Source organism: Choristoneura fumiferana, chromosome 19, assembly GCF_025370935.1.
Source record: "Choristoneura fumiferana chromosome 19, NRCan_CFum_1, whole genome shotgun sequence".
Classification (NCBI taxonomy): domain Eukaryota; kingdom Metazoa; phylum Arthropoda; class Insecta; order Lepidoptera; family Tortricidae; genus Choristoneura; species Choristoneura fumiferana.
In genome coordinates this window covers 12,397,028-12,405,428 of record NC_133490.1, presented here as the reverse complement: position 1 = coordinate 12,405,428, position 8,401 = coordinate 12,397,028, and positions in this window count along the sequence as shown.

Here is an 8,401-nt window from a genome sequence, read left to right as displayed (position 1 = left end):
TCAGGAAGTCGGTTTTTTTTTCTAATTCCATTTGCACCTTCTGCCCCCCATGCGCTATGGGAAGGGCACACCTAAATAATTTATAGCGGCAGTCGCCGAGATTTGATATTTATGTAGGCAGTACGTGCGGGGCAGCCGCGTAAATATATTATGACGCTATTCTTATGGGAGTCCGCCGGCTGTCTAGTGTGATGGGAAGTAAAGCTATGAAAAACTTTGTGTAATCACTTACTTAGTAAATATCATTAATAATTTATAAATTGTTAGCGGAGGTTCATATCAATGAACTTAAAAACTTTTACTTTGCTCACCCGCGTCCTTGGCTGTGTTTCAACCAAGATGTGCCATGAATATGTTTTTTTTTTATTCGACTGGATGGAAAACGAGCCAGTGGGTCTCCTGATGGTAAGAGATCACCACCGCCCATAAACACCTGCAACACCAGGGGTATTGCAGATGCGTTGCCAACCTAGAGGCCTAAGATGGGATACCTCAAGTGCCAGTAATTTCACCGGCTGTCTTACTCTCCACGCCGAAACACAACAGTGCAAGCACTGCTGCTTCACGGCAGGATTAGCGAGCAAGATGGTAGTAGCGATCCGGGCGGACCTTGCACAAGGTCCTACCACCTGCAAAATGTTTGTCATGAACCAATAGAAATGCTTCATTTACCTCGCCTCGCTCCGCTCAGCTGTTTCCACCAGAGCTGTGCTGTGCGAGGCTAAGTAAATAAAGTGTTTCTGTTCATGAAAGACACATACCTCGCAACAGATCCTCGCACATCTCTGGTGGACATGCACCTTAATAGCTACAGCAGCTTTAGCCAAGTCATCCGTCCATCTCGTTGGTAGACGTCTTATGCTGCGTTTCCAACCCGCGGTCTCCATTCGCGAACTTTTCAGCCCTGACGGCTGTTCTGTTCCCCTATGTGGCCACCTAGCGTCCGCAACTTTTTTGGCTCTGATGCTCTGACGTTTTGACAAAAATCAAACCTCATCATCATCATGTCAGCCGAAAAACGTCCACTGCTGGACATAGACCTCCCCCCAAGGCTCTCCATTCAGACCGGTTTTGTGCTTTCCGCATCCACCGCGATTCCCGCGATCTAACCAAGTCGTCGCTCCATCTTGTAACCGAAACAAACCTGTAACGTATTAATTTTAATACAAAAATTACTGTGATACCATGATTTGGGTGGACAAAAGGTTGTGAATTCATTTTTGGTGCACTATGAGCGCTGCGATAGTTACATTCAAAGTCAAAGTCAAAATATCTTTATTCAATTTAGGCTATAACAAGCACTTATGAATGTCAAAAAGAATCTACCACCCCCACCTAGTACTTCGCACCCTCCAATATTATAAATAAATAAATAATAAATATCAAGGGACAATTCACACCAATTGACCTAGTCCCAAAGTAAGCTTAGCAAAGCTTGTGTTATGGGTACTAAGCAACGGATAAATATAATTATATAGATAGATACATACTTAAATACATATTAAACACCCAAGACCCGAGAACAAACATTCGTATTTTTCATACAAACATCTGCCCCGGCGGGAATCGAACCCGGGACCTCAAGCTTCGTAGTCAGGTTCTCTAACCACTAGGCCATCTGGTCGTCTAAACCTACAGATGATGTGTACATGAATATTTATTCAAAGGCTCCATCTATACGCTCTAACTCAGTGGTCAGGACATCAAGCACAACTGCCAACATACAGCAACACTAGTGCAGTGAAATCTAATTCGCGCCTGCACGCACTTACACAAGCTGAAAAATCAATCGGATGGCTTATGAACTGTTAGAACTGAATTTGACAAATCCTACTTCCTAATAATATTATAAATGCGAAAGTTTGTAAGTCTGCGTATTTGTTTGTTTGTTTGTTACTCTATCGCGTCTAAACCGCCGAACCGATTTCGATGAAATCCGGTATACTTACACATAAGTTTTCGTAACGGGGAAGGACATAAAATAGTTTTAATTCCGGAAAATCGCTAAGTTCCCCCGGGATAGTGTAAATTGAATTCTACGCGGACGGAGTCGCAGGTAACCGCTAGTAAGTAAAAGCCGCGATAATACAGTGGTTTGACCTATGATTTTTCAAGCGTCTTGGGTTCGGGCCCGCCCCTACTCTTTTTGGACAAATAAAGGACTAAGATGAATAGATACTCATCATCATCATCATTAGCCCACAGCAGTCCAACTGACTGGATATAGGCCTCTTCCATGGCGCGCCACAACGCTCTATCTTCAGCCCCTCGCATCCATCTGCCGCCAGCGACAGCATTATGGTCGTCCGTCCACCGTGGCTCAGGACGCCCTACACTACGTTTTCCCGTCCGTAGTCTTCATTCGAGGACTCGTCTACTCCACCGTTCACGGTTCTCGACAGACGTGGTCAGCCCAGCGCCACTTCAGAGAACTAATCTCTAAGCAACGTCGGTGACTTTCGTTCTTTGTCGGATAATGGGACTTCGAATAGATACTCGCAGTCTCCTAATTCAAAATATATAATTTAAAAATCTGATTACTATGGCAAATCCTGACCGAACCTGTCATAATGGTGTGTGAACTTCCCAATCCGCAATAGGCTCAAGTTTCCACTTGCTTGATTGGTTGCTTGCTTGCTGTTTATTGCTTGATTGGTATCCAGCAAAAGAACGTAAAGATGGACCTCAGCAACTAAAGTTCAGATCATTAACAGATACTGGCGGCCTTGGAACTCAAACTTTGTAATTTGGGCAAACTTATAACCTTTTGCGGTTTGACCTGGACAGCCATCACAACACCCTACGATTATAGCCATTGCTGTCTCTTTTTAACCAGCCAGGTGTGACAGAGAAGTCTTAACGAGAAAGGCAAGTCACGCTAGCCCAGACTGTACAAATATTTACGATACAAGACGTCCAGATCAAGTAGACCCTTGCGACGTAGTCGGGGTAGGGAAAGCTGGTCTCTAATTGTTTTGGGATGGTTAAGTTAATATTTGTTTCGGTGACTGGCTCCAGACAATGTCCTTTATTAGTTGTATGGCAAAGTTACTTGTTTGTACAGAAGTTTGGAAAGATAAATATTTATGTATTTTTTCGGATCATGATTTAATGCACAAGAGAAGACAATGTAAATACAAGTTAATTCTGTAACCCTATAAAACTCAGTAAGTAAATGTACTCGTAAATAAATTGTTAGTTTAGTTTTGTCGTCAACTGATCGCAAAATTATGAAATGACTTGTAATTTTGAGGTGGTCACAATTTTTAGGCTGCATTCCCCATCAGAGACGAGGATGTGTTGCGAGGGATGTGTGGTCATGAACCAATAGAATCGCTTCATTTACCTATCCTTGCACAGCATATCTTGGTGGAAACAGCTGAGCGAGCGAGACGAGATAAATTACGCGTTTCTATTGGTTCATGAAAAACACATTCCTTGCACATCTCTGGCGGAAACAGAGCTTTGAATTGCGACAGTTGAAGTTTAAGGGGCTACATGAGGTTTTCATCGATTTTTGATAAGTTTGAATCAGTATCTCCTACTTTTGCACTTCAGATAGAATTATAAGTCAAACGGTATCGGTTCTCCAATCTTTTATCTCCATTTTTTGTCCACCGGATTTTGAAAAAAAAATTCAATACTTCATTTTGTTTACGATTTTTTTAAACATTATCTGATAAAAAACACTTATTTCGTATCTCTATTGACGTGAAAGATCTAACATATACGAAATCTACATATATGGGTTCGTCTTAGACGTCTCTAAATACTGGGTCGAGGCTTTTCATTGACACTAAATAACACAAAAGTTATGGCCAGAAAACCAATTTTTGGCCTATAATTGTTCAACCTTTGATGCCAAATATCTCAAAGACAATGAACTTTGAAGTAAATATGGGATACTATAGTGCTTAAAGCCCGTTGTTGTTAACATAATAAGCTACAAAAAACATTAGAAACTTAAGGAATTCAGATCGAAGGTCATTGGGCCATGGGAGCCCCTTAAGTTCTTTATTACTTGACTTGTTTTTTCCTTTTTAGTTTAAATTTAATGGTTTTTTAAGGCATTCTTCCATTTTTTTAAAAGATCAGAAGCAAATTGATATAAGTTTTATAACGAACCTACAAGTAATAAGACTTGATTCAATCAACTATTTGAGCTCGCACCAACTCTCTATAATAAACTATTTCTGACTTACAAAGCGAGCGCACAAAGCACAATATAGTAAAGTTCATTGTGATATTAGTTTGTCAATACTTGCTAATGAACGTGACTTTAAGTTAACTCGTAAGTTTGCTGCTGGAATTTAAAGGGTGGCTGTAAGAGCAGCGGTTAGTGTGAGCGAGTTTGTTCATTATAAAAAGCCGTGGTGGCCTAATGATTTAACCCATGGTCCTCAAGCAGAAGATCATGGGTTCGAATCCCGGTCCGCACCTCTGAGTTTTCAGAATTCATGTGCGCAAACACTTTGAAATTACCACGAGCTTTACGGCGAGGAAAACCTCGTAAGACAACCTGGACAAACTGCTTGAAATTGGCTCATTAGCCAATTGTAAGAAAAACCGTATTGTCAAAAAAAAACCTCACGATACTAACGCCATCTAGCGATATTTTGTCCGTCTTTTAGTCCTCAATCAATGGTGTGTGTGAAGTCCCAACCCACACGTTGGAAGCGGCCCGCATCCATTAGTCTCAAGTCTATCTAGTTGGTGGGCAACCTACGCTGCGCTTGCCGATCCCCGGTTTCTATTCGACAACTTTTCAGCCCTAGCGGCCATCAGTTCTTCGTGCTATTGCCAAGCCCATTGCCACTTCAACGAGATAATAAGAATGTACCCATTGAAGTAGTGTTGGGCTGGCCACGTCTGTCGGCAGGGCGCAAGCCGATGAACGGTAGTAGCAAGAGTCCTGGAATGGAGACACGGACGGGAAAAACGTAGTGTAGGGTGTCCTGAGGCACGCTGGACCGACGATTTTAAGAGGGTCGCTGGCGGCGGATGGATGCGAGAGGCTGAAGACAGAGCGTTGTGGTGCGCCATGGAAGATGCATAGGCAGTGGACTGCTGTAGGCTGATGATGATGATGATGTGACTCGTATTATTGTATCTTGTGTTCAGACAGCAATATTGGTACTTTGTAAATAGGCCAGTTCTATCAGTCAGTGGGGCGTGTATTCAGAGGCATTACCATATGTGTGATAGCTTCTACCGAACTGTACTTGTGTTTGTTGTGGCGGCCGGTACAAGCTTGGAGTTACAAGCGGTATACAGTCATCTGTATTAATATATGCCACAGCGAAGCGTTCAAAAATATTTTGAAAGATTTGGTCCTAGAAATAGAATCGTATTAGATATTTATCACCAACAAGATGGATGGATGATCTGGTTAAAGTCGCGGGTTCATGGTGGATGAAAACCGCTTCCAACTAAAGCAACTGCAATAAATAACCATGGACCGCGGTGCGCCGCGCCTGCGCAGCCGGCACCGGGTTAGAATAGAATAATGATAAAAATTTAAAATAGTGGATGAGAGTTCTACTTACACTTTCTGCCAACAAACTGCTATGCAGTTTTGCAGAGGTTTATAGATGTTAGTATTTCTGTACTTCTTTTGTTTTTTATTGACTGGATATTATGACTGGAGGTCTATGAGGGGAGGCTTATGATCAACAGTGGATGTCTTACGGCTGATATGATTATGATAATGATATTACGCACACTATTGTGTCAGATTTTGGTGCTCGTGACTGTACAACAGAATGTTAATGTCACAGGAGACTCGTCGGTTTTCTTCGTTTTAATGAAGATTCAATTGAGAAAGAAAAAGAAAACCGATTGTTTGTCTCGTGATCTGTACGACATTAGACTGCTCGTCCACTGGACTGGACCTGAGCAGCGGAGCAGAGCGAGGGGGTATTACGGAGTGGACTTGACTTGCAGACTGTTTCTCTTAATAGGGGCGGAACTAAATAGCGGAGAGGACTAAGGAAGTATTGCATCTCCGCTTCTCCGCTCGTGCTCTATTCTCCGCTCCGCTTCTCCATTCCTCTTTCTCGCTCCGTTTTCTAGTTTTTTATGAATTTAAAAGCTAGTTAGGAACTTCCTGTCCACTGAAAGAGGAGTGGAGATTTTATGCAATTCTATCGATATATTTTGCTTTATAATCGCCTGTACTCGTAACTTGGCTGACAAAAAGTGGCCATGCATCGTCTCTGATAAAAGCGAGCCCGAGGCAGCTTCTGTTTTAATTTGCAAAATGCTCGATCAAATACTTTGATAAAAAATACTAAATAGTTTGTACCTGGTCATCTATTAAGTGACGCGTACTAATTGGATGAGGCAACACATCCTTAGCAACAAAGTCCTCGCACACATCCATCACTTGTTTTGTATATCTATACAAAAACCTCGCCCCGCTCACCAGTTTCCACCAGAGCTATGCTAAGCGAGGATTGGTAAATGAAACAGAATCAAATTATTTTTATTTATTTTTTAATTTATGACGGTGGAAGCATTGTACACTTCCACTGAACGTATATATAGTTATAGCCTTATTCATATAAAAACCTTAATTGAGGTTTGATCGGTCTGTTACTTAGCAGACTGATTAGCTTATTAGACGGTTGTCAAGAAGTATCATTCATACCCGCTTGCTAGCAGTCTGCTAGTTGTTGAGATGCTGATAGACGGATTAGACGCGTTATGTTGGCCATCTTGACAAATCAAAGACAAAAAATGGCCTCATCGAAAAAAAAAAAATGACAGCAGTGGGCAGGAAAATAAAAGCGAGCTGTTTGTTTTCCCGCCATTTCCGATCCGCATGTTTATGTTGTACCTAAGTACAAAAAGCCGTAAAATTATGTTAATCATCGTAATTTTTTATTTATTTATTATTAGTAAAGTAGCAGTAATAAATACCTAATTTAGAGGATTTTTTTTAATACAAATTTTCCTGTTTTTTTTTTCAATCTTTGCGTAACCCTCCCTTCACTAAAAATATCTTCGGTATGGTTTTTTGCTCTTGTCAAAGTCAGCTGTTCAAACTTGTGGCGGCCATTTTGTGACTTAGCAGGGAGATAAAGGAGGGTCTACGGTCCTCTAACTTTAGCAGAGCCTTGATCGACTGATTAGCGCTAACAGACGTTTATGAATCATGTTTTTTAGCATCGGGCCTTCAAGGAGCCTTCAAGGAGGCTCTAACTTTTTATGAATAAGGCTGTTAGTGTTTAGTTTAGTAACTAGGCCATACATCCCTGTGTTATTATAACTTTTTTGTATTTTTTTCTTTAATTGTATACTGTAGTTTTTTAAGTATTTTTTTTTGTAATTATTTATTTTGAAAAAATGACTTTCTGCCAAGTTTCTTGCGGCGCATTCTTCTTGGCAATGATGGTCTTTCCGAAAGCGCTGGTCATTTAAAAAATGACGTGTAATAAAAGTACCCATTGCGGCCTATTTACTCAATAAATAGTTCGAATTTTTTATTTGAATTTGAAACTTACCTATTGCCTTATGTGTGATAGAATATAGCTTTCTGCCGAACATCTTCTACAAAGAAAGTACTTTTTTTTTTTGTGCATAATATTACTGTATTTCGTTCAATTATAGTGTGTAGGTGTTAGGTTTAGTTAAATAAATAAATAATTTGAAAGGTTATTTTTATGCCGTGATAGTTTTACAGTTACCAAAATAAAACAAGCCGAAATCGAATCGCATCTCATCCCCGCATTAAGGACTTGTCACATGACCTGAAAAATGGTTAAGCACGTTTGTTTTCACATCTGAGTCCCAATAAATTGTCGGTTCGTTGATATTTATCGCCGCAACGCTGGAAGAATTGATCGTGACGTATGTAAGGGCATAAATTCGGTGCTATGACGTGTTAGTTTGGGAGACGGATGGGCGATCGATAGTGGAAGTTAAGCGAGGCTGGGCCTGGACCGGTTGTGGATGGGTGACCGCGCGAAATGTTTTTGTATTTTTTTTTGGTACTTATAATTTTTTCAAATGTCTCATGAGAGCTTATTATTGTTTTTTTAAACCCCCACGCAAAAAGAGGGGTGTTATAAGTTTGACCGCTATGTGTCTCTGTATGTCTGTGTGTCTGTCTGTCTGTCTGTGGCACCGTAGCTCATAAACGGGTTGACCGATTTGAATGCGGTATTTTTAAATTAAAATTAGGTATTCTAGCGGTGGTTCTTAGACATGTTTCATCATAATCGGCTTAGCCGTTTTTGAGATATTGATTGTTGAAACTAATTTAAATCTTTATTTTTCGCTTTATGTTTAAAGCAGCGTTTCTTAACCTGTGGTCCGCGGACCCCTGAGGGGTCCACGAGTATGTATATGGGGATCCGCCGTCTTATCTATAGACATTTGAATTATTAAAAATTGATCT